The 25,796-nt window shown below is 41.5% G+C and overlaps 1 protein-coding gene and 1 pseudogene across 8 annotated transcripts in view; both read right to left on the reverse strand.

The window, feature by feature from the left end:
• DMD (dystrophin) overlaps nt 1-25,796 on the reverse strand; it is a 1,967,742-nt gene that overhangs the window by 1,531,991 nt on the left and 409,955 nt on the right. The gene's annotated exons all lie outside the window — the stretch shown is intronic.
• Nucleotides 1,804-2,393, reverse strand: LOC142140582 (adenylate kinase 2, mitochondrial pseudogene; annotated as a pseudogene).

The following is a 25,796-nucleotide window of genomic DNA, read 5'->3' on the forward strand; positions in this document are numbered from 1 at the left end:
AAACCATTAAACTTGATATTTATGCAAAAATTCTTGAAGCCTTAGTCTTCGATAACTAGCACTAGGAAGGAGCAAAGTATTCATTATTTGTTCTCTCAAGTAATTTGCTTGAAAGAATCATTTGTGTCACTAACAACGTCCCTTTCACAAATGCAGAATGAAATTATATCCAAATGAGATTTTTCAAAAAAAGAAATATCAAAGAAAAAAATTAATAAGATAACTTACAATTGTAAAATTCATGGCTTTTAAGTTCCTATTTTCATCATGTGGTATATGATCATAGAATTAAATACTTAACAATATTGCAGTGTGTTTCGTTAACTGGGCAAACTATGAAATAGTTGTTATTCTGGCTGAGTAAAAATCACTTTCTTGAAGAGTCATTGCTACTGAGCAGAATGCTTGATGTCAATCAACTGGATTGTAATTATAATAATGAATGCCTTATAGACGATTTCTAAAAATACTTCAAGATCTGAAGCGCTCAAAGGAAAACTGAGCAAACATTACAAAAATATTCCAGATTGCTATTAGCTAGATTTCCTTGATTGTTGGCAATAATTAACATTCGTCAGCCACCACATTTATTAAAATGTGATTTTCTAAATTAAAGTTTTTACATAGGGTGTTGGTCAGTCCCTCTTTTAATGGGACATACAGCAGTGCAATGACAATGGTGCCCTTCATTAGGTGATGGGTCTTAAAATATTACACCTCATCTTTTCAGTGCCTTCCAAGCACCCAGAGCAGCAAATCTGCAGAGGTTTGCTCTATGAACCACCATCATGAAGAGTGCAATTACATATCTGAACAGTAATTCATCATGGAGAATTTTTTTCCTTAATTGCATATTTTTGCTAAATTTTGTTCCCTAAAGAAAAAGCCACAGCCAGAAAAATAACCTCTCATCACACACATCACAGTATTACATGCCTGAAGCCCCATTAGACCACAAATAGTACAGGAAGATGACGTTACTTGGGGAGTCAGCCTCTCACATTCAGCAGGAAACAGGCAGACTAAAGTGTATGTTTTCTGCTTGTGAGAAACTGCATTGTTAGCACAATTCAAAATGCAACTTCTTTATCTGACTTTCACTATCTATATTGTTGCTTCCCTACCCAATACAAATGACATCATTCTACCAGAATGCATATAATTTTGTTATTGTTTATTTGTGTTTGTATATTTCAAATAAAGAAAGTTTTAAGTTACATTCATACATAATCTTGCCTATTCTGCATATTGTTCAATTAAGCAAAAGTGTATAGCAAAGAGTTCATCATTACCCACAGTTTTGCAGGTGTCACCTTACTGCATATTAGCAGTTTATTTTATATTGGTTCTGTTACCTAAAGAGAGAGTAGTACTCTCTCATCTACTGTATAAACACCAACAGCCAGAGATTTAACAAACATTTTCTGAGGCTACTGATGATCCAGTCCAAAATATAAGTGGTCAGGACCTAGAGGTTTCCGTGTTTTGTACATAATGGGTTATTTTCAAATATGCATGTCCATTGTCAGTCCATCCCTTTTTTCCAGACCTAAGCCTAAGTAAGGCTTCATGATGAATGCAGTAATATTTTGCTAGAATGGAGGAGCATCACAAACATGTACATATAAAACCAGAGGAATCGGCGAGACAACTTAAACATCACAGTTAATCATGCAGTGCCCTACTCTTGTGCAATGGATTTGAGATCTGTGGACAACACATTACTGGGAGGGCTAGGATTCAGTGGGTGCAAGATTTAGAGAAGGCTGCCAAGAGGCTAGCTAACAAAACATCTGGAGTTTGTCAATGATGATAATATTCCATTAACTGTGCAGTCATGGTGTGGTAAGCATCTAACCCTAACTTCAAAGTAGCTTCATTGTTTTCAGAGCATCCCAAAAGTGGTTCACCAATCATATGGTCTTTAATATCTAGTTTAGGGAGGATTAAACTCCATATGGTATGACTGCCCACTTGTGGGTGTATCAGTTTCCTCTAGCAGAGGGACGTCCATTCTAAATTTAATGCCCAATACAGCTTTTCCTGTTGCTTTTCCAGAAGTGCCACAAGTATCTCTGCTTGTTTAAGTGCAAGGAAACCCACCCAGTTGGCATCCCTTTTGACATAGTGTTGTATATAGGTTGGTTTCAAACAGCTCTACCAACATCTCATCGCTGAATAGTTTCCCTCCCTTAATTGTGACCTTCAGAAGTTTACATAGCTCTGATCCTGAAGACATCATGGCTCTCAATATATATCCCTTAGCAAGGTGGCACACACAGATATTGTCTGCCAATTTTGGAGCATGGGTTCCCTTGCCAGCTTCACAGGGCCCTAATAAAATGACTTCGATCCATGATGGAGCCCTGCTCGATGCTCTTTCTGGGAGCAATGTTTCACACCAGACACTCTGACCGATACACACCAACACAGCAGTATTTTTGAGAAAAAACTGTAAAGTGGAAAATAATGAAGGAGCATTTATACTTACACTATTTTAAAAGCAAAAAAGATTACACAAAAAAAATCCTTATATAACAGACCCAAACATATACCTAGGTTGGGCAGACTTTTGTTCCTTTATTAGCCATCTTTTGGATCATCATACAATAACAGTAGAATAAGTTCTAACTTGAATGTACTCTTTGTTGAAAAAGAATGTGTACAAACCTCCCACCCAAACATTTTCTCTGGTGTACAAAGTGTGTATAGACTAAGATGACCATACAGCACTTAAGGGCCACTTATACAAAAGGTCGTCATGACATCATGCACATGCCTGCAGCATATGTTCTTTTAAATCTCTGTATTAATGGTCTGGCAGATGGGCCAGTGGAAATCGTAGAAATTACAACACTATAACTTAAAGAATGCTTCATTGATAGATTCAGATTTAAAATAGTTTCTACGCTTTGAAGTTTTATGTTTATTACTACCGTACCAGATTATCAATATCACTGTTAGCTCCCTAAATATTGCAGCATATAGTGCACTGCATTTAGTTAACTCCTTTTCTTGGTTAATAATAAAGTTACTATGCTTTGCAAGCTTTTTTTGATCACTGATTCAGGCTGCACATTGACATTGTTTTAGTTTACAATAATACTATCTACAATGGCAACATTTTGTGAGAGTTGAATTGTGCAGTGGTAAAGGCCATTTTGCTATGTTCTTGTAATACACTCTTTGAGTTCCACTTTTGCTTCGCCACTTCCCATTTTGTAGTGGATTTCTAAATTTGAACTTCAGAGAATTTATAGTCTATGAAATATTAGGTGAAAAACAACACGGACACTTAAGGCCAAATTCTGCTAGCGAAATGTGTGAAATTAAGAGTAGAGTGAGACTAATATCACTGGAACAGTTTTGAAAATTTTGCTCAACTTTAATACAATCCTCTCTGAGTAAACAAATTTTCACACTTCAATGATCCGGACTGCTATTATAATACTTATTATAATTTATTTATAGTGTGAATGATTGCTACTTATGCTGCCCTCCAGCTAACAACTAGGAATTTGTTTAAGACCGTAGATTTAGAACACTAGCGTTTTCTTAGGTCTCACATAAAAGGTACTTGATGCAACAAACATACATTATAACAGCAATAAAATATAGTGAACAATCTTGAACAGCTAGCAATTAGGGTCTTTAGAAATGTGTTTTGAGTTGCTTTAACTCTATAAACAAAAGGTAGCAGTTGAGGCCCTTAAAATCTCACCGTTCTCCTTTTGTTTGTATTAATGTAACAAATTTTGTTTGTATTATTAAAAATATATTTTATTACCTTAAAGCAGCCAGGACAAGCTACTAAAATATTCCCTAGGATTTAAATTTATTTTTATAAGGCTGCTATATGTGCAATGCTACTGTTTTTATTGTTATTGCTATAAGTAAACAGTTAGTGATATGATTGTTATTGCTTAAGATGTAAATGCAATAACAGGGTTTAAGGTATAATGGTGCTTACTGCTTTTTGCCTGTGGATAAAACTGTTCATAGTCAGCCGTGGACATCGGCTGGATGGCAAATTTTAGCCCAGGGGTTGAGACTTGGCTCAGTAACCTATTAGGAATATTTTAAAAGAAAAGAAATGCAGCTAGCCCATTGACCCATCCTGAGGTAGTCCACCCTGCCAGCCAGCCCTTGCCGTGGACAATATTACATTTTAATGGCACATCATCCTTACTTTTCTCTCTCACTGGATTTGGGAAAGACTTAAAACATAGATCCAACTTTTGGTGATCACCTTAAGTTATTTACTTTTATTTTTAGTTCATTTATTTTTCATTATTCAGGTTTTCTTAACAAATAAATTTTGTATTTAGTGGTCATTTAACAATATTGTGTAAATAGCATAAAGGTATAATAAAAAATATCAGCCAACAATCGTCATTGTTCTGTTTATTACATGTTGAACACATTTTAAAACAGTAGCTGCGCATGGTTTATAAATAATACTCACAGGGGTATCTTCAATTAAGCCAGCACATTGCATTTAAAATGTCAACATTGCGGATTTTCCTTTGCAGCCCTATGGGGAAATCTACATTGTTGCTGTAACGTGTTGACACTAGCCGCGCTTAGCCATAATGTGCTGGTTTAATTAAATAACCCCCACTGTATTATTGAAGTAATTGATGTTACCTGCTAGTCTCATTCTTGGTAGAATACATTTGACTACTTTCCCAAAATGAGCAGACACCCTCCTGGGTCCCCAGCAGAGGCAGGGCTGAATGATGAGATAGGCTTCATTAAGCCCTGTCACGCATTTGCTGCAAATAGCAATAGTGAATGACATGGGGCGGAGCTAAAGTGACGCAAATACTTCCCCACTTGTCACTTGACCTCCCTTCCAGAAGATTCGTAAAGTTGGTAATTATTTGGTAGAAAGAGCTAATAGTATATGTAAATAATACAATCAATGATCAAGTTCATTGCAGGTAGTCAATTAAAGCATAATTGCAATACATTTTTGTTTCTAGCACAAAATTAAGCCCACATGTTTTACTGGATAACATAATACCACCATATACTTTCTTAAATTCTTGCTTGACCCTTACTTGAGGACAACATGTACACAGGTAAGTGACTTGGTAACTGGAAATCCACAATCAAGATAGTACTGAAAGCCAGTATGAAAATAAATAAATACATATTTTTCTGATAATCATCTAATGCCTCCTAAACAATTTAAAGGGTAATAGCTGATATTTTCATATGCATCGTATGAAATAAAGATTCTCTGATACAATCACTGTGGTTCCAGAGCACAAGAGTTTTATTTGCAAGATAGATTACAGTGCAAAGTATCGCAAGCAAAAAACTGCGTGGTTAGCACCAACAACAAGCTTCTGTCAGAACGCTCTGGTTTCAAAACCAGAGGTGAAAAATGTATGCATTGTACAGTCATAAGAAGCAGTGACATCACAAAGATACACAGTTATAGTATTAAGGTCCAAATTCATAGGTCGATGGGTCATGACCTCCCAAGAAGTTGATGCCCCATTGCTTGATTCCTCTAGTTATTGTCCCTTGAGGTGGGGACATCATTCCATGTGTGGCCAAGCGTCCTTACTCTGATTCCCGCCTCTAGACCTGTATAAACTGATTCTTTTATGACATCTCTGGAGTTGCTATTTGGTGTTTGAAGAGTGAAATTAGTTATAACTAGTGCTTGCAATACTACCGGAAACATTCTCATGTGATTGCAAACAGAATGATACCAAACTTGATGTAATTAATATGGTGGAAACATTAATTAGCTTATTTACCACATTATGGGTAAGATTTAATTCTCTGCGTTGTTTTTTTAAAACACATGGGGTGCACTCCATTATCCTTAATATGGTAATTGATACCCATTATTACCGTTAGTACAGTTATTTCAATGCTGGTTTTTGCTCGCTGTTCCCTGAACCACGAGCATAAATCCGTGTTAAAATTACCGCACTCATGGTAATGATGCACATCCCGCATTGTTCTGTAGAACAATGTGGGGAATTGAAATGCCCCCTATATTTTCTATTAGCTAAAAGAAATAGATTAAACTTATTTACATGTTACTAAGATTATGATTCGGTTGCATATAAATCGCATCGCAACCGATATTAGTGTACAGATATTATTGATTACCACCATCATCCAATTATCTAACTTCAATATACTAGAAAAAGTGCAAGGAAGGATGGTGTAATGTAGATATATAAAATGGTATATATGCAGAATGATGTTCCAAACTATGGCAAAAACTCTTATCCGAAAAACAAATCGTTCTAGATAACTGATGCCAAACTTACACTTAAACATACACCAGTACATTTGAGAACAGAAAGGGGGGTATGTATAGTCTGCATCACATGATCTCATACTTGCACATTACTTATTTTACCTAACACATCTCAATGAAAAAAAAAATACAAAAAAGCTCTAGTATGCCATATTTGCTTTTAGTATGACGCCTATATACTCTTAAAAGTACTGAATGCATATTTTGCCCGAGAGGTGCAAACATTAAGCAAAAAACAATTTTTCTAAATATTTGTTCTAATTTTATCTTTGCCCTCACTCCTGCATTCATAGACACTTATCCCAAACACTATGACTTTCTGTTTCTTCTACATAAATAAGTGTCCTTCGATACATAAACTCTATATGTGAAAATAACACTGCAGATATTATACTATGGCTCAATCTCAGGGGATAGATAATATAAAAGTCATGTGCAGACACGTTCGCCTCTGTCCTTCGGGTTTGCCCTTGTAGACAGCATAAACTGAAAGGTCGCAACTGCTGAGCATTTGGACTGAAATAAATAGAAATTTTTTGATGACTTGCTGACACATAGGCTCAGTTCAAATAATGGAATGAAACTAAATAGATTTGGACAATCCCAGTCTCTGACTTTATAAAGGTGCTGTTTATAAAGTGACACTAGCTAGCAGGTTATTATCTGGCATTTCCAGAATGTAGATTTTTGGTAATATAAGAGGCAGATACTCTTATTTCATAAAATGCGTTTTACGAATACCTCCTAATCACACTTACTGCATACGCACAGATTAAAATGTTCCTTTTTTTCTCCACACTGACAGTAAAAGAATCAAAGCTCATGCTGACCAGTCCATATGCCAGTTAATGTAATTAGAGGGGACTCCTTACACTCCGTCTGAAGTAACTATTCACACCTCCTAGTGACTGAATGTGTGACCGGCACTAGGATACAGAGGAGACACACCAGAAATGTTGCTTAGCAGGATAAGGCTGGTATGGGGGGATAAGAACCTGTGTAGGGAGAGAGTAACAGCCAGGGACCCGGGACGGAGGGGAGGAGGTCCTGGGTACCACATTGTAATCTGGGGAGCTTGTCCGTGGCCTGCTGCCATGAGGACTATAGTACAGCATCACAGACAAAATGCTAGTGACATGGACAGATTTAAGGGAGAAATTACCTCAGAATGTCACTGGATGATAGAGAGGCAGCATACATTCAAAGGGCTGAGAGAGAAACATGTAAAATGTCACCCGTAGAGGAGGAGTGATGCTGAAGTTGACAGAAGGCACACAAGGAGTACCTGTCAGTGTCCAGCTGCGAGAGAATACCCCCACAGAGGAGGGGTGAAAGATAATACCCCTATAGAGGAGGGATGAGAGTTATTACCCCTGCAGAAAAGGGGTGGGAGATAATACCCCCACAGGGGTAATAGCTAAAAATCCACAATTTTAAATGTGACTGTCCCATTAAAATGTTGTCTATTAAGAACTGTGCAGTAGGAGACAGAAGATGTATATAGGAACTGTACATATTTACTTTATCACTGCAACCATTCACGAACATGCTGGAGTGAAGAAGGCGTGTAAATAAAGAGTTTATTTTGCAATATTGAGATGGCCCGGCGCCCAAATTATTGAGATGTCTGTTTTTCCTGCAAGTTACATAACCTATGCCCCAACATCTTCAATATCTCTTATTAGTATTTGAGTCATATCATTTTACTAGGCACTGCCCATAGGCAGTACATGTTTTATTATTCTAGGTAAACATACTCTTTAAATACTTTTTTCGTGATCATTCTTAGCATTTACAAAGGTAATGAGCAGTCGACTATAGTAGGAATCCCACATTGGAATGGACTTAAAGCTTTAGTACTGAGTGCATAACCCAAAACTAATCAGCTTTCCCTGATGCATTTAAAGTTGATATCCATCATAAAATGCACTATAAAATGTACTTTACAATTTTGCAAATGAACTGGTATTCAATGATTTACTTACATTTTTTTCAAGTTCCTTGGGAGACTAATAATCTTTGAAAGATCAATATATATGTTTCAATTGATCTTCTTTAACTCTCTCACTTGAAGTGCTCACACCATATTTTATATCTGATTATCATGAACAAGCTGTTTATAGGACATGTAGTATGCTCAATTATCCAAGGAACAACTCCATTAACATATCTTTAAAGTGTCTGGCAGCCCCAGTTATAAATATGCATGCTTGTTGTCACTATTTTCAGTCTTAAATAAAATTACAGATGCATAATTGATAAAATATACAGCATGTGCTGTGACCTTGTCTGAGAGATTTAGTCTCTTAACTCCCAATACCATAATGCATTATATATATCTAGAGCAACACATAGAACAAACTGAATTACATATAAAAATCACTCTGGGATTACTCAATTAAAATTGTAGCAATGCTCCTCGCAGTGTCTATAGGAGAAGGCGCACACTTGATATTTTCTTTATATGGTACCAATGAGTAGCAGCAAATATTTAGCTTTTCTTTGTTCCTGTACAAACACACAAATAATTGCTGCTACTCTATAATGTCATAAATACAGACATGATCATCTAATACAGTCAGTGTGAAGAGCACTGCATAAGGTGAAATGAGTGGAAGAACGTCATCAGCACTGGAGGGAAAGATTGCCTACTCTCTCCAAATATCCAGGAGGCTCCTGAATTAAGAGAGACCTCCTGGATTCCTAAGAGAGCAGACAATTTTTCCACAATAGACCTTACAAGGTGGGCAGGACTTATTATTATTATTTATTTAGGCCACAGATTCTGTAGCGCCGGATACAGAAGCAAGTAACAAATAGATGAGGTAATACATAGAAGTAACAGAGATGAGTGTGAAAGATGCTATGGGGACTCACACAGAGTGCAGCAAAAGACATGACAGGATGAATAAGGGAGTCAGACAGTAGACAGACGTGAAACAATAAGTAGAGAGGACCCTGCCTTCTAGAGCTTACTTTCTAGAGGAAGGAGTGGTGAGACAGTAAGAACAACTGGGAAAAGATGGAGATGGCAGACGAGGAACAGGAGGTGATAGATAGAATGGTTAGGAGTAGGTAGGATAGGCGATCTTGGAAAGGTGAGTTTTGAGTGAGTGTTTGAAGGACTAAAGGTTAGGGGAGAGTCAAGTGAGATGGGGTAGGGATTAGGGGCAGCACAGCAGAAGTCTTGGAGGCGAGCATGGGTGGAAGCAATGCGAGGTGAATTAAGGCGGAGGTCAGAGGCAGAGCCGAGTGACCAGGTTGGTATGTACCTTGAGACAAGGTCAGAGATGTAAGTGGGATAAGTGTTGCTAAGGGCTTTATAAGTGAGGGTAAGGAGCTTGAACTGAATTTTGAAACGGATAGGGAGGCAATGAAGGTATTTACGCAGAGAAGTGGAAGAAGTGCAGTGGGAGAGGAACATGAGCCTAGCTGCAGAATTCTGTATGGATTGAAGGTTAAAAATATAAGAGTCAGGAAGGCCAGTGAGAAGGAGGTTGTAATAGTCGAGATAAGAAATGATGAGTCAATGGACCAGGATTTTAGGTGGTTTCTGAAAGAGGAGTAAAGCTGAGGGCTGAGTCAAGCATGACTCCAAGGCAGCGGACTTGGTTGACAGGAGAGTGCTGTCAACCAAGAGGGAGATACTCGAAGGATAGCAACATTGGCAGGAGGAAAGATGATGAGCTCGGATTTGGAGATGTTGAGTTTCAGTAAGTGCTGTGACATCCAGGCAATTACAGCAGAGAGACAGTTAGATACCTTGGTTAGGAAGCGGGAGAGAGGTCAGGAGAGGAAAAATAGATTTGCATGTCCTTAGCATAGAGGTGGTATTGGAGGCCAAATGATTTAATGAGTTCACCAAGAAAGGTGGTATAGAGGGAGAAGATCAGCAGGCCAAGGACAGAGCCTGAGGGACTGCAAAATAAAGGGGAAGAAGAGGGGGGGGGAGTCAGAAGCAGACACACTAAAAGAGCGGCCAGAGAGGTAGGAAGCAAACCAGGAGAGAGCTGTTTCACAAAGACCTAGGGAGGGAAGGGTGGTGAGGAGATGAGAATGATTGATGGTGGCAAAAGAAAGAAAATTTTGTCTCTACAGCATTGATAGTCCAAATGTGGCACTAGAACAATCTGTGGCTGCCTTCACCTGGGCCACCATCCCCTTCCTGCTTTATAACCTATCACCCTCTTTTTTTTGTATGTCCCATTGACCCCAGCTCTTAGTCTTTGCTTTATCAAGACGTCATGCCCGACATTCAGTGAGGAGCGGCGCAGAGAGGAGTTTTCAAAATGAAGACAGAAGACAGAAGAGAGAGAAGAAGAAAAGAGATGAAAGAAGTCAATACAAAGGTAAGTAAAAGAGAAAGAGGAAAGCAAAGCAGAAATGCACAGTGTGATGAAAAAGGGGGGGGAGACAAAAAGGCACAAGGTGATGAACAGGGGGAGAGAGAAAAAGGCACAGGGTGATGAAGAAGAGGGGGGAGAGAGAAAGGAACAGGGTGATGAAGAATAGGGAGGATAGAGAAAAAGGCACAGTTTGATGAAGAAGAGGCGGGGAGAAAAAAAGGCACACAATGATGAATAAGAGGGGGGAACAGAGTGAAAAAGGCACAGGGTGATGAAGAAGAGGGGGTAGAGAGAGAAAAAGGCACAGTGGGATGAAGAAGAGGGGGAGAGGCACAGGGTGATGAAGAAGAGGGGGAGAGGCACAGGGTGATGAAGAAGAGGGGGGGAGAGAGGCGCAGGGTGATGAAGAAGAGGGGGGAGAGAGGCACAGGGTGATGAAGAAGAGGGGGGGAGAGAGGCACAGGGTGATGAAGAAGAGGGGGGGAGAGAGGCACAGGATGATGAAGCAGAAGATGGTGCAGCATAGCACAGAGTGATGATGGGGGGAGGATGACACAGTGTGATGAAGAGGGGCCAGGTGAAGGGGGAAAGGAGCATGGAGGGCGCATTGTGATTATAAGGAAGCACAGTGTGGTGATGAAGGGGCACAGTAAAGTGTGTGTGATGGCAGAGGGGGCTTTTGGCAATGTAGTGTGTGTGAGGTAGGTGGAGGCTAATTAATGGGTGCTGTTTTGTTTGTGGTGTGATGGAGGGGAAATGTAATAATGGGGACTATTAATTTAAGATGGGGTGGTTTGGGGGCTATTGAATGTGGGGGTGAGTTTGGGGAGAATGAGGTCTCTATTAAATGTGACTATAAATTATTTAATGGTAGTGCTGGTTGTGGGAAATAGGTATATTTATGAAATGTAAATACTATTAATTTATTGCTGGGGCTGTTTGGAGGGAGGGAAATAGCTTTATTTATTAAATGTGAATACTATTATTTTAATGTTGGGGCTGGAGGAAGACCTAATTAATAATCGTGGGTGCTATTGATTTAACGCCGGGGCTGTTTGGAATTTTCTAAATGTATCCATTTTTTCCCAAATAGGGCCCCCAACATTCCAGGACCCAGACAAGCCACTACTAAAAAAAATGGCGACCACAGGTGGTGAAAGAGGCCAGAACAGGTAGGAGAGAGCAGGAAAGCCTGTGAAATGTTGTGATTCTAGTGGGACAATCCCAATTCTGGTGACTGTTCTGCCCAATGTAAGGTGCAGGCCAAGACTTTGAACTCTTTCTATACACACTGCATTATTTATATACTACACTGTGGTGCTAGATGTCCTGAAAGTCAGGAGTGCTGGGACATATGTCACGCTCCAGCAAGCAAACTCTGCACCCTTTTGGAAATGGTGTACACAACAATGCAGGTTTTTTTTCTGTAGGAGGATCGCCTAGTGCTTTTCACGTGATGATGCATCCCTAATGATGCATAGCTACACCCCCAACTGTATAAACACACCCACTTTAATTTTTTTTACCATCCTCAACTATAAGGGGGCCCCATGAAGTTGTTGTACCATGGCCCTGAATTCTTCTTGGCAGCCCTGGCTCTAATGTGCTATTTGTTCTAGCACACAACCATTATCTTGCATACAACTTTTTCTCGCCGCTCCTCGTCTGTCTCCCCCCTCTACCAATCCCTTCACTGGCTCCCCTTCCCCTACAGGATTCTCTTCAAGCTCCTCACTCTTACATACAAGGCGCTCGCCAACTCCACTGCACCCTACATCTCCACCCTCCTCTCTATTCATGCTCCATCCCGTACTCTCCGATCTGCCAATGACCCTCGCCTCTCTTCCCCCCTGATCACCTCCTTCCACGTGTGTATCCAAGACTTCGCCCGCGCTGCCCTTCTCAACTGGGACAAGTTCCCTCCCTCCAACAGAACTTCCCCTAATCTGTCCAGTTTCAAACGGGCTTTAAAAACGCACCTTTTTCTTAAAGCCATCCAGTCTCCCACTTAACTTCCTACTTCTCTCCAGCTACCTAGCCCTCCTCCTCGAGGACCCTCTTCCCCCCCCATCCTCTCCCCTCTGGGGTCTCCCTGTCATCTGTGCCCTCCCTCTTGGACTCTGTCATATGCGGACCTTCCCCTCCCCCCTCCCCCGCCCCTCTAGCTGTGCTGTGAGCTCACTGAGTTACTGTGCTTATTGTTTACTGTACTGTGCCGTCTCACCTCGTATTGTAATTTTGTTTGTCCCTGTACGGCGCTACGGACACCTAGTGGCGCCCTGCAATTAAAAATTAATAATAATAATAATAACTTATCATATATCTCTGCATTTCTATTAAATAGGTTTAACTAGTGCAGTAAGCTTGTGCCCTCAGCAGCTAGGGGGTTGCTTAATTGCACCATTCACTCTACTTTGAAAAAGTAGTTGACAAACATGAAAATGAACATGAACAAACAGTATTTTTTATTTATTTTTAAATGCACCAATTTGACTTCCTCCATTTAGATGCTTCAAAGTTCTGCTTACCATCAACTTCAACTTTTTAAATCTCCTCCTAAAATATTGTTAGAACATACTTACCAATTTTGAAGTGTTGCCCGGAGGGTGGGTGAAGTGGGCAGGATGCCTGAGAGTAGGATGCTCTCCCAAGAGTCCTTGAGACCTACCTGGATTTCAGGAGTCTCCCAGACATTCCGGGAGAGTAGGCAAGTATGTGCTAGAGCCATAATGTTAAAGACTCATCTATGCATGTCATGAGAACCAGGACAGTCTTTATTTCATCTATCACATAGTCTATTAGTTGCACTGGTATTTATCCACCTATACCTTTCCAATATAAAGTGTGCATGTATGGTTCAACACAATCAAAATGTGCCACTATAGTTGCGGTAAGCAACAATTATTATTATTATTTATTAATGTTTATTTATAAGCACAATAAGTACAATAAAATAAACAAATAACAATAAAACATAGCTACTGGAGTGTAAGTGGTACCTTCAGCACAGGCTGAAATCTGTGCCCATTAGCTTGGGTGCAAATAACAGGTTTAGAGCCACTGAAAGAGGTGCAAAGACAAGGGAGGGGTGGGGTCATTGGGCAGAGAGCCCAAGGACCAGGTACGCATTGTAACCGGGGAGTAAAAGTTATAGGTAATGAGAATGAGAACAGGAGGGAGGAGGGCCCTGCTCACTAGATTATAGAATTAGAGAAAATATTTCTTATAATACCCCCACATCATCATGTCAGTCGAACAGCACGGTTTGGGCAAAACAGCCATGGGCTATATTGCAGCTTCTGTTTCCCTCTTTACATTTTGTGAATTGCACTCATTTAGGACATCCCAGGTTGCCCAAATGGGTCTGAAGAAAGCCAGCTTCAGCCTAAGTTCAAGTGGATCTTAACATAAAATCTCTGCTAAGCAAAACAAAGTAATAAAGTGAGTGAATAGAATGAAATTTGCTAAATACACACTGATGACAAAAATGTGTTTATTTGATCAGCTGTGCAATATGTTTAGACAATTAGATTTTATGAAGTGGAAATTGATGAAGTTTAGGATCTTCAGAAACACTACTACATGCTAAATGTGTTGTTAATGGGATATTAGTCATAGTGCACATTGTCAGCACTAACGTGGTATATAGTCACATAAATACAAAAGAAACAGTACTCTATGCATACAAGAAAAATCCTTTGGTTCCTTATTAGCTGGCAATAATTAGCGTCTGTCTCAGGCACCATCAGTGCCTAGGACCTATGTGCACTGTCTGAAATCCCTTTATGTACAGTGCTGTGAGTGATATTAAATAGGCTGCGCTGGTGCTTTTAAGATCGCAAAGAGGAAAAGACTAAGAAGTCCTTGAGGTTGTGCAACACATTAAGGGTTGTTATTATTATTGTTATCCATTATTTATAAAGTGCTGACATATTATGTAGCATTGTACATTGAGGAGATCGTGGTATAAACAAATTACGCCCAACAAATGTCCCTGTCCAAATGAGTTTATAATCTAAGATGTGTAGAGAACACTTGATAGATAAGGTAGCAGAATAATAGTTGTAGCTATTGGTGGGGAAGTGTGTGTTGCTACTGCAAGGTACAAAGCCACCAATATGAAAGCAGCTATTGGTGACTTACATTTCCATGCAGCTTCCAGTGCTGTGAAATGGTTGGAATAAGATAGAAGGTGGTGACATTAAATTAAATGTTTGGGCTACAGCTGCTGCCACCAAGGAGGCTTCAGTAATTACCAAAATAAGGAACTTTGACATCCATCCATGATCCATTCATCAGAGTCAAACTCAGTCCTCAGAATGGCTATAAAAGGTACACAGTGAAAGCACAACAAAGCCTCAAGAGCTTCTGGGCCCCGTTGTCGCTGCTACCATTACTACCTTTATTGCCATGCCACTGTATAGACCTCCAGGCTGTATAAAACTAAGATATAGGTGCAAATTTTGTGATGATAACAGAGAGGTCATAGATTGGGGTAAGTTTGTGAACCACCACCAAGTGGACAACCTCCATAGACAAGCATATGCTGGAATATAGGTGCCAGATTCACCCCTGTTGTCCAGCTCTAGCACTACACAGTAATTTGCACTGACTCCTTTATGCAGAACAGCATCACATGTAGATTTTCAAGAGTCAGATATATAGGTTGCTTGCTATACATAGTGTAGGTAGAATTTATAGTGTATAGAAGATAAATATTTTGTTGAAAGCAAAAGTGAAGTCTACCACTGTAATTGATCCTAACTTTTTTAATCCAAAGTAAAGTAGAAAAACATGCCCCATTTTTAAAAAATGCAAATGCAAATAAACTAATTTACACCCCTTGCATTGTAACATGGTTTGTCCAGGATCAAATTTACTCCTTTTTTCTCCTTCATCCTATCTGGGAGACACTGCTACCATGGGGTTGTAGTTGGGGAGTGTGGAGTTGGCACTTAACTAGTTAATTTGTGACTGCTGACAGACTCCTTCCCTCTGCAACCGCCTATAGCTAGTCAGTGTAGTCTAAGTGCCCAAGAAGTTGGACTGACTTTTGCTTTGCTGCTATGTTTTATTTATTTTTATAGGTCGTTTTATCCTTACTAGTGAAAAGAAGATAGTTGTGCAACCTTGCAGTCCCGGCACTTTCCTAACAGGTTAACTTGCAGCGCTGTCAGGTAGTGAGAGCAGCGGTTCTCACAAGTGGCACCTATGTTCTTTTTCTGATGATGGAACACAGTAAGAGAATCCGTGGTCACTACAGTTCCTGAGGAAGGGCGCTGCTCTGTGGAGCATAGAGCGACGAAATTCAGAGCGATTGTGGCCACCATCTTGGAGAAGCTACCGAGTCCCTACCTCAGAGTGGGGGGGGGGGGCAGAGCTACAGTCAATTTGCACAGTATTAACGGAGAGACAGTTTGCCGCCTTAATAAAAGAAGCGCTGCAGACAAACTCTAGGAAGCAGTCAGGAGTCCCGCTGAATGCTACAGACAGGGAGGCGTTATAATGGAGCTCCCCCTGTCTCAGTCAGCATGATGATTTCTTCCAAAGTGCCAAAACATTGCTGTGGAAGGAGAAATTCTTGCAGTCAAACTTACAGGCTTGGCTGCTGCTGGACTCCCTCCTGCCTGCTACACGTTAGCCTGGAAGGCAAAGTATCATTATTTTATTTATCCTAAACTGTACTTGCTATATGAAGAGAATGTATATTGTGTATTACATGAGATATAGTGAAGTAGTTACATATTTACATATATTGATTTCTACTCACTAAAATATATTAAGTGGCTTTCCTGATCAGGGTGCCTGGTGCTCCCATTCCGCATGACCTGATTAATCAGTCAGCATTCACATCCAGAATTGGGATGCAACAACGCGTCTGCATACTATAATACTTTGATTATTATTGATTATAATTTGATTATTATTATAGATTCTGAGATACTACTGGTATCAAATATCAAATATCAATTGTATTCTTAAGTTTCACTCTGTGCCTTGTGTGACTGTATACTGTACTTTCTTATCCTGTACTGTTCCTATTCAGTTTGTCTGACAAGGGGAAATCTTCTAGAGCTAAATATTATAATTCTTCAAAATGTAAAATAAAACTCCCTGTGGGACAACAGGACCAGGGGGCGCTCTGTGTGGGCTGTGAGGCGGGGCCCCAGACTGCGCAATCTCAGGTTTCAGCTCCTATAGCCATGGAGTAACCAGTTGGGCAGTGTCTTTGTAACAGTCAGTGAATTCACTGGTGCAGCTTTTGAGCCTCCAGAGTGGGAGAACACCCCTCTATACCTCGGTAGTTGGGGTAATCCAGGTGGCAATACTGCCCCAACAAGAGGAAAGTGCAGGTTTAGGTCCAAGTGGCCTCCCATCCTCGTTAACTCACTCAGGCATTTTCTAGGGGGAACCGGCTTGGTCAGTGCTTTAGTTAGTGGTATAGCTAAATTAAACAGGTTTTTAGACTACTCAGGACCATTGGGGTCTAGAAACAAGAAACAGAGTGAACCATCCTCTCTGACTCTGAGGTATCATCAGAGGAGGACAGGGAACTTCTGGATGATTTCCAGACACAAGTCTTAGATTTGTATGAAACAAAGGCATTGAGGTTCTGGTTTTGGCAGTACGACGTGCCTTAGACCTTGTGGACAGAGACGAGTTCAGACCAGTTAACCAAGGGTCATTAAAAAAGGTTATAAAATGCACGTTTTTTTTCCCTCCTTCATCAGAATTAAGGGAGATTGCAGAATCGACTTGGTCATAGCCCGATCGCAAAATAGTGGTTCCATGTAGATTTATTTCCCTGTACCCATTACAGCCAGATGACATAGCACTGTGGGAACAGGCTCCTAGAGTGGACACACCGGTGGCACGACTAGCGCGCCACGCTACACTTCCAGTTCCTGGCAACGGCAGTCTTCAGGTTGCCACTGAATGGAAGGTGGAAGGATTTTTAAAATCCATTTATGGAGCAGCTGGAGCTTCCTTTAGACCCATGCTGTCATCTGAATGGGTTGCTAGGGCTATGGAAACTTAGGCTGAAAGTCTAGCAGAGGGATTGCAGGATTCGGACCTCCTTTCCCTGGCTTTACAACTGAAGGAGGCCTCAGGGTATCTGTATGAGGCTGCACAGAAAGCGGCATCTATGTCATCTTCAATGTTGGCTTCTGCGATGACGGCAAGAACAACTATCTGGCTTTGGTCCTGGAAAGCGGATTTGGAATCCAAAAGAGCTTTGGAGGCCCTTCCTTTTTCGGGCTTGGTACCTTTTGGATCGGAGTTAGATAACATTATCTGCCAAACTACAGGTGGAAGAGCATGTTCCTTCCCGTTAATGTGCTGAAGCCTTGTACCCCGAGGTTTATCTCCCTTTGCCAGCCATTTTGGGAAGACTCACAGAACAGTGGATAAAGTCCTCTCCAGATCCCTGGATTCAGGGGATCATGGCACGGGAATATATTATAGATCTTTTAAATCAAGCCCCTCATCGTTTTTTTTAACAACTTCATTGCCCCTCGACCAGAACAGAAGGCAAGTGATGCTGCATTGTGTAGATTCTCTTCTTTCCACGGGAGTAATCTGCCCAGAGCCAGTGATGCCAGGGATTCTATTTAAATCTTTTTCTGGTCTTCAAGCTGGACGGCTCCTTCCATCCCATTTTGAACTTAAAGATTCTTAATCTATCCTGCAGCTTCACGGTTGGATTATAAATGTGCAGCAATCTCAGTTAATACCAGATCAAAGGATGATTTTCTTAGGTCTCATTATGGATTCCAAAAGACAGAAAATCTTCCTTCCACGGGACAAGGATCGCTGGGTACACAACCTAGTGACCAATGTCCTAGACAGTCACAGGCCTTCCATGCTCCTTTGCTTTAGGTTACTTGGCAAGATGGCCTCGACCTTCAAAACAATCCCCTACGCAATCTTTCACTCGAGATGCTTCCAGGGGGATCTTCTAAAGAAAAGATCAGGTTCAACTCTTCACTTGGAACACCAGAGGATACTGTTGTCCCCAGAGGCTCGCTTATCTCTCAGGTAGTGGAAGATTGAAGAACACCTAAGCATGGGCAGATCCTTTGCCCCGTGCTCCTGGATCATCATAACAACGGATGCCAGCCTAAAGGGCTGGGGCGCAGTGGTGCTACATTTGCACTTACAGGGTCTTTGGTCGGCACAGGAAAGCTCCCTTCCAAATAAATATCCTTGAATTGAAGGTCATATTGATGGCTTTCAAAGGGGCTCAGTCCCTCATCCAGGGATTCCTGGTAAGTCTACAATTGGACAATGACACAACCGTGGCATATGTCAACAAACAGGATGGGACAAAGTGTCCAAGGGCAGTTAGTTTCATCTCTGTCAGCCGTATTCATTCCAGACATTCAGAATTGGGAAACCGACTTCTTAAGTCATCACACAGCAATACCAGGGGAATGGTCTTTCCATCCGGATGTATTTCAGGTTCTGGATCTTATGGAGTCCAAACACAACCGGCAGGTTCCCAGGATCTGCTCAAGAGCAAGTGTCCCGCTGGCTGGGGTGGTGGACATAATGACAATGCCCTGGAATTTTTGGTTGGGGTATCTCTTTCCTTCCATTCCAATGCTTCCCTGAGTCTTCCGGCGGGTCAAGCAGGAAGGGATCCCAGTCACACTGGTAGCTCCTGATTGGCCACTCAGGGTATACTATGCAGACATCCTTTCATGGCAATAGGACAAGGACTTTGTCTGCCTCTTTGCAGCGACCTCCTTCTGCAGGGTACATTTCAGCATCAGGAACTGCTTCTGCTGACTTTATTGGCATGGCTGTAGAAGCCTACCTCTGGTGGTCTAAAGGTTTTTCCTCCAGGGTGAGGAATACCCTATTACTGGCTAGAAAGTTGGTTTCAGCCCCCATTTACCATAGAATCTGGCGCATCTACATTAAATGGTGTGAGAACCGGCAAACCATACGAATAAATTTTACTTGCCCTGGCTGGCTGCTAGGTTTTCTTCAAAGTGGTCTTGACGCAGGGCTCCACCTGGGATCCTTAAAGGTCCAGGTCTCGACCCTTCCATCTTTTTCCAGAAGAGTATGGCGGACCTTCCGAACGTCCATACCTTTTTGCAGGGAGTCCTGCATATTCAACCTCCCTTTGTTCCTTCCACGGCACCCTGGGATCTGAATTTGGTACTTTCCATGCTACAGGAACCCCCCTCTGAACCCTCACAGTCAGCGGACCTTAGATTTCTGACATGGAAGGTGGAGTTCCTGCTGACCATAGTCGGCTAGACGAGTATCAGAGCTCGGGGCTCTTTCCTGTAGGGAACCTTTCCTGATCTTCCATGATGATAGGGCAGTGCTTTGGACTGTCCCTTCCTGTCAACCCAAAGTAGTTTCCGGGTTTCACATTGATCAAGAAATAGTGGTTCCAGTGTTCCAAGATGCTTCCGCAGCTTCCGTCTTAGAAAATTTAGATGTGGTTAGGGTATTCTCTATTTATGTCCAAAGAACTTTGGGTATCTAATGTACGGATTCTCCTTTTGTCTTGATTGATTCCCAAAAAAGTGGCTGGTCAGCTTCCAAGCAAACCATTGCTAGATGGCTTGCCTTTACAATAAAACAGGCGGATCTTAAGGCTAGCCAGACTAGGCCTACCCACATTACGGCACACTTCACCAAGTCTGTGGGGGCTTCCTGGGCTGCGCACAATGGGGCCTCAACTGATCAGCTATGCTGGGAGGCCACATGGTCCTTGGTCCACACATTCACCAAATTTTATCATTTCATTGGGTTCGTGTCCTCAGATGCTAGCTTTGGCCGTTGCGTGCTACGAGCTGGGCTTCCAGGGCTGTCCCTCCCTTAAGGGCGCTGCTTTTGTATGTCCCCATGGTAGCAGTATCCCCCCAGATAGGATGAAGGGGAAAAGAGGATTTTTATACTTACGATAAATCCCTTTCTCTGATTCCATCGAGGAACATTGCGTTCCCTCCCTTCTACTCGTCTACTGTTTGCTTCTTGGTTGTTCGACTCCCTTTCCTTGAGGGCTTTAGAATTACACTGACTAGTTACAGGGGGTTACAGGGGGAGGAGTCTGTCAGCAGCCACAACTAAACTAGTTAAATGCCAACTCCAAACTCTCCCAACTACAACCCCATGGTAGCAGTGTCCCTCAGATGGAATCAGCAAAACGGATTTATCGTAAGTATAAAAATCCTCTTTTTTGCCTTGCTCTCCTTAATGACCCAGACCAGTAGTGTGTACCCAGCCAAAAATACCACCTAAAATCAGCATTCTTTTTATCTACCCTTGTTTTGTGGCCAAGAAATGAAAAGCCTCATTTCCCCCTTTAACTGAAATCAAGTAAAAAAAAAAATTGGGCTAATCTCTAGCGCATGGTTGGCAACCTTTTTCTATCAGTGTGCCAGCTAAAATCTAGTCAAGCCCAGTTGTGCGTGTATATATATATATATATATATATATATATATGCTACATAATAATAGAGGAAAGACTGGTGGCTCCTCTGGGAATCTGCAGGCTGAGGATGCAGACAGAGTTAACTCTGTACACTTTCACACACACAGACAGCACAGGAATACAGGTGGAGCACCTGGCCTAATTAATTAAGGAAGGAATCAGCTTGAGCAATGCTTTGACAGGAAGCTTAAATAGCAGGGTTTGTGCTGCGGGTGGATGACTGGTGCCAACAAGTGGCCAGTGTCCAACTAGGGATCTAACTGTAATAGCCAGTGTTAGGGCTATAGGAATTTGTAAATATTTTGAATATGTTTGGTGTAATTGCTGAAGACACAGGTGAGGCTGTATTATCCATACTGACAAGGGGAGCAGTTTATTTGGCGTGCTTTTCACAAGTGGTGTCATCGTGGGATGTGCAAAAGGACAGTTAGATCTTGCTGTCCCCAAGCCAACAAATCCAGGGTGGCGAGTTATGTAAAACCTCCTCACTACAAATATATTTGCTGCATGCAAAGGTGTTGCATTCTAGAAACATAAAAGCAAATGCATAAAGTTTATTTGTTGGTTGCAAGTAATGCAAAAAGCTGCTTATTACAAATGTGTATTTGCTGCATATCTCTGAAAATGCAATCTTTGTGTAAAACTGTTTACTACAAAAATCTAAGCTGCAAATGTGAAGAATTTATAGGTGATTCAAACCTTAATCACAAAGCAGATGTATAAAATTGTTTGATGATTGTGAGTGTGAACTTCAAGTGACGTACAGGCTTTTCCATAAACAAAACTTTTATTTATACTTAGGGAACCAAAATTTCACTTTGCTTTACGTCAAAACAGCAATATGGAGGAACTATTGAGAGCTTTGGTGAATGTGGCCACTATGCAGCAGGAGCAGCAGGGGGCATTGCTGAATGTAGCCGCTATACAAAAAGTGCAGAAGACTCAAATGCTGCAGGTTGCAGAAGCCCAGAAAGAAAAGATAAGGCAGGGCCATGATGTGTCTGAGATGTCTGTCTTGCAGAAAATGACTGCCTCAGATGATGTGGAGGCTTATCTCTTAGCTTTTGAGAAAGTTGCCAGAAGACTTAAATGGCCACCTGGAATCTGGGCGGAAAAACTGGCGACATATTTGAGCGGTGAAGCTCAGCGTGCTTATGTTGGTTTGTCTGATGAGCAGGCTGCTGCCTATCAGCAAGTAAAGACTGAGATTTTGGCCCAGATGGGTGTGACTGGAGATGGGAGAGCTCAGCGCTACCATGACTGGCGTTATCTCCCAGGAAAAGGGGTTTGCTCATGGTTGGCTGAACTCTCTAAAGTAGAAAAGAGTTGGTTGCAGCCAAATATCAATTCACCTGTCCGTATGGTGAAGATACTGGCAATTGACCACTGCGTCTGTGGGCTGGATATGAGCTTACATAGATGGGTGCTACAAGCGGATCCACAGTCTTATGAGGAGCTTGCTATGGTGATAGACCATTATTCAGCACTACAATGCATGTCTAAGGCTCCAGAGGGGAATCCAAAGCTATTGCTCAAGCAAAAGTGGACATCACGGCTGGCGAAGCCAGTAAGAAAAGTTTCTCCACCTGTCTGTTTTGAATGTAATGAACCTGGGCATTGCCATGCTGAATGTCCAAAGCAACAGAACCTATGAACTGTACTATGGCTTGGCTAATATCGGCCTTTCCTAGTTGCTGCGCCATGTACCCCTCTATATGGAGTCCCTCATCATTTTGAGTGACTGCCATGGTGAATCGGCATGCTAGTTTGGTCCTGGTGGACTCAGGAAGCGAGTTGATATTAGTCTTCAGTTCTACGGTTCCAAAAAAGGTGTCTGCAATGTTACCTAAGGTGAAGTTGCTGTACATTCATGGAACTACTAAGGAATATGAGCAGACTCTACTTCCAATTACCCTAAAAGGCCAAACAGTTGAGGTAGTAGCTACCATAGCCCCAAAACTACCATACCCCATTATCCTGGGGCGAGACATTCCCATGTTCCTGTAGGTTCTTATTGATCGGATCCTGCTAGACATGTTAGCAACTAATACACCGGCCAATCTTAAAGGAACCTGTACAACTTCACTGGACCTGGGAAAAGAGACAACAGAACTGTCATTGAAAGATTCTGGATACAGGTCCACGACTGCTACTCGGTCCAAGTCTCACCAAAGGAAACAAAAGGGGAAATTGAGCCAATCATTTGCCAGTGACACTGTCAAGGAGACTTTGGGATCACCAAAGGAAGCTGAGGACTGGTCCCCAATTCCAAGGCTCATCTCATTACAGAACTTTGCTAAAGATCAACATAAAGATTCTACCCTAGAAAGTCCATTTAAATCTGTGGTGAAAGTTGATGATGTGGTCAAAGCTGCCAAGGCAGCAGAACATGTACCATATTTCTTTATTAATGGGGATATGTTGTATAGGGTGGGGGTAGAACAGCTCTTAATAACGCAGGTACACGTACCTTTAATGTTAAAAGCCGCACACACACATCTTTGTAGGGGTCTTTTGAGAGAGGATAAGACTTGAGAAAGAGTACTACTATGCTGTTACTGGCCAGGAATACATAGGGCTGTAAAAATACCTCCCCAAAATCTGACTACAAGGATCCATTCTTGTATAGAAATAAGAGACAAATTGGTTCCCTGGGGAAGCAACACTTAGAGAATGTCCAGGACTGTCAGAAAAAGCATTATGACACGTTGACAGTAGTTTGTGTTTATACAGTCTGGGTGACAAAGTTTTAGTTTGTACTCCCATACAGGAAGGTACGACCTTTGCACACTGGTGGGGACCTTATGAGGTCATAAAGGCAGTTTACCCATTGAGGAATAGAGTCCTCCAGTTGGGTAAAAGTCAAAAATGATAAGTTTATCATGTCGGTTTACTAAAAACCTGGCATGAGAAGAGTCCTCTGTCTTCGTTGATAGCTGTTAGGATAGAAGGCGGTGACATACCAGTACCTCCTTACACCGCCTCAAAGCCAACAGGTGGAGGGGATAATGGTTCAAAACAGGGACGCCTTTTCTCTTATTCCTGGGTATACCACTCTGAGAGGGCATAGACCAGGATCTAAACTTAAAAATGCAAATGCCCACTCTCATAAAAATGCGCCTGCCGCAGTACCCGCTTCTCTTGGGTTGATGGAGCCAAAGGAATGGTTGTGTGACAAAGAGGGCAGTTTCACGCTCCCTGCGAAATTTGCTTAGTTTAGGTTGACAAAGCTAAGGCTAAGGCGAGGGGTTTGTGGTTATAGGAGCAGTTTGCCACATAATAAAAAAGAGGAAAGACTGGTGATTTCCCTGGAAATTTGCAGGCTGAGGATGCAGACAGGGTTAACTCGGTACACTTTCACACACACAGCACAGGAATACAGGTGGTGCAATCAATTAAGGAATCGGCTAGAGCGTTGCTTTCACAAAGAGATTAAATAGCTGGGTTTGAGCTGTAGGTGGAAGACAGGTGTCAACAAGTGCCCTGTGGCCAGTTAGGGATCTATCTGTAATAGCCAGCATTAGGGCTGTGGGACTTTGCAGTGTCTTCAGCAATCACACCAAACATATTCAACATTTTTACAGAGACTGTATTAACCACCCTGACAAGAAAATAAAAAGCAAAGCGGTTTAGCAAAACCTGTGTGAGGAGCAGTTTGTTTGGCGTCCTTTTCACATAATATATATATAATTTAATTATACCTTACTCTATGTTGCCAATCACAATATTAATAGTAATGGTACCAACAAATAAATGTTAGGTCACATAGTAGTGCCCCAGTTCAAATTATGCCACATAGGTGTGCCCCCAATTCATATCATGCCACATAATTGTGCCCCAAATCATAGTATGCCATTGCCCCATCACATATCATGCCACATAATTGTGCCACCAATTCATAGTATGCCACATAATTGTGCCACCAATTCATAATATGCCACATAGTTGTACTCACAAATCATTTCATGCCACATAGACATGCATCTCAATTCATAGTATGCCACACAGATGGGCCCCCAATTCATATTATACCACATGATTATGCCCCCAATTCATAGTATTCCCCTGCCCCCAACTCATATCATGCCACATAGTTGTGCCACTAATTCATAAAATGCCACATAGTTGTGCCCCAAATCACATGCCACATAGTTGTACCCCCAATTCATATGATGTCACATAATTGTACCCCCAATTCATAGTATTCCACTGCCTCCAACTTATATCCTGCCACATAACGCTACAGAATTTGCTGACGCTATATAAATGTTCATGATGATGATAGTTGTGTCACCAATTCATAATATGACATTATATGTGCCCCAATTTATAATATGCCAAATAGTTGTACTCATAAATCATATCATGCCACATAGACATGCCCACAATTCATAGTATATAGTTCATAGTATGCCATACAGATGTGTCCCCAATTCAGAGTATGCAACATAGTTGTGTCCCTAATTCATAATATACCACATAGTTGTACCCCCAATTCATAGTATGCCACATAGTTCTGCCCACAATTCATAGTATGCCACATAGTTCTGCCCACAATTTGTAATGATCCTCATACTTACCTTTGAGGTTAGCACCCCTTTTCCGTTCTATAACGAAACCTGGGAGCTGCTTCACTCAAGCAGCCGATGATGGTCGAAACAGAGCTACATGTGCAGCAGTTTCGTTTCAGCCATCATCGACT

The sequence above is a fragment of the Mixophyes fleayi genome, chromosome 2 (genome assembly GCF_038048845.1).
Source record: "Mixophyes fleayi isolate aMixFle1 chromosome 2, aMixFle1.hap1, whole genome shotgun sequence".
NCBI lineage: Eukaryota > Metazoa > Chordata > Amphibia > Anura > Limnodynastidae > Mixophyes > Mixophyes fleayi.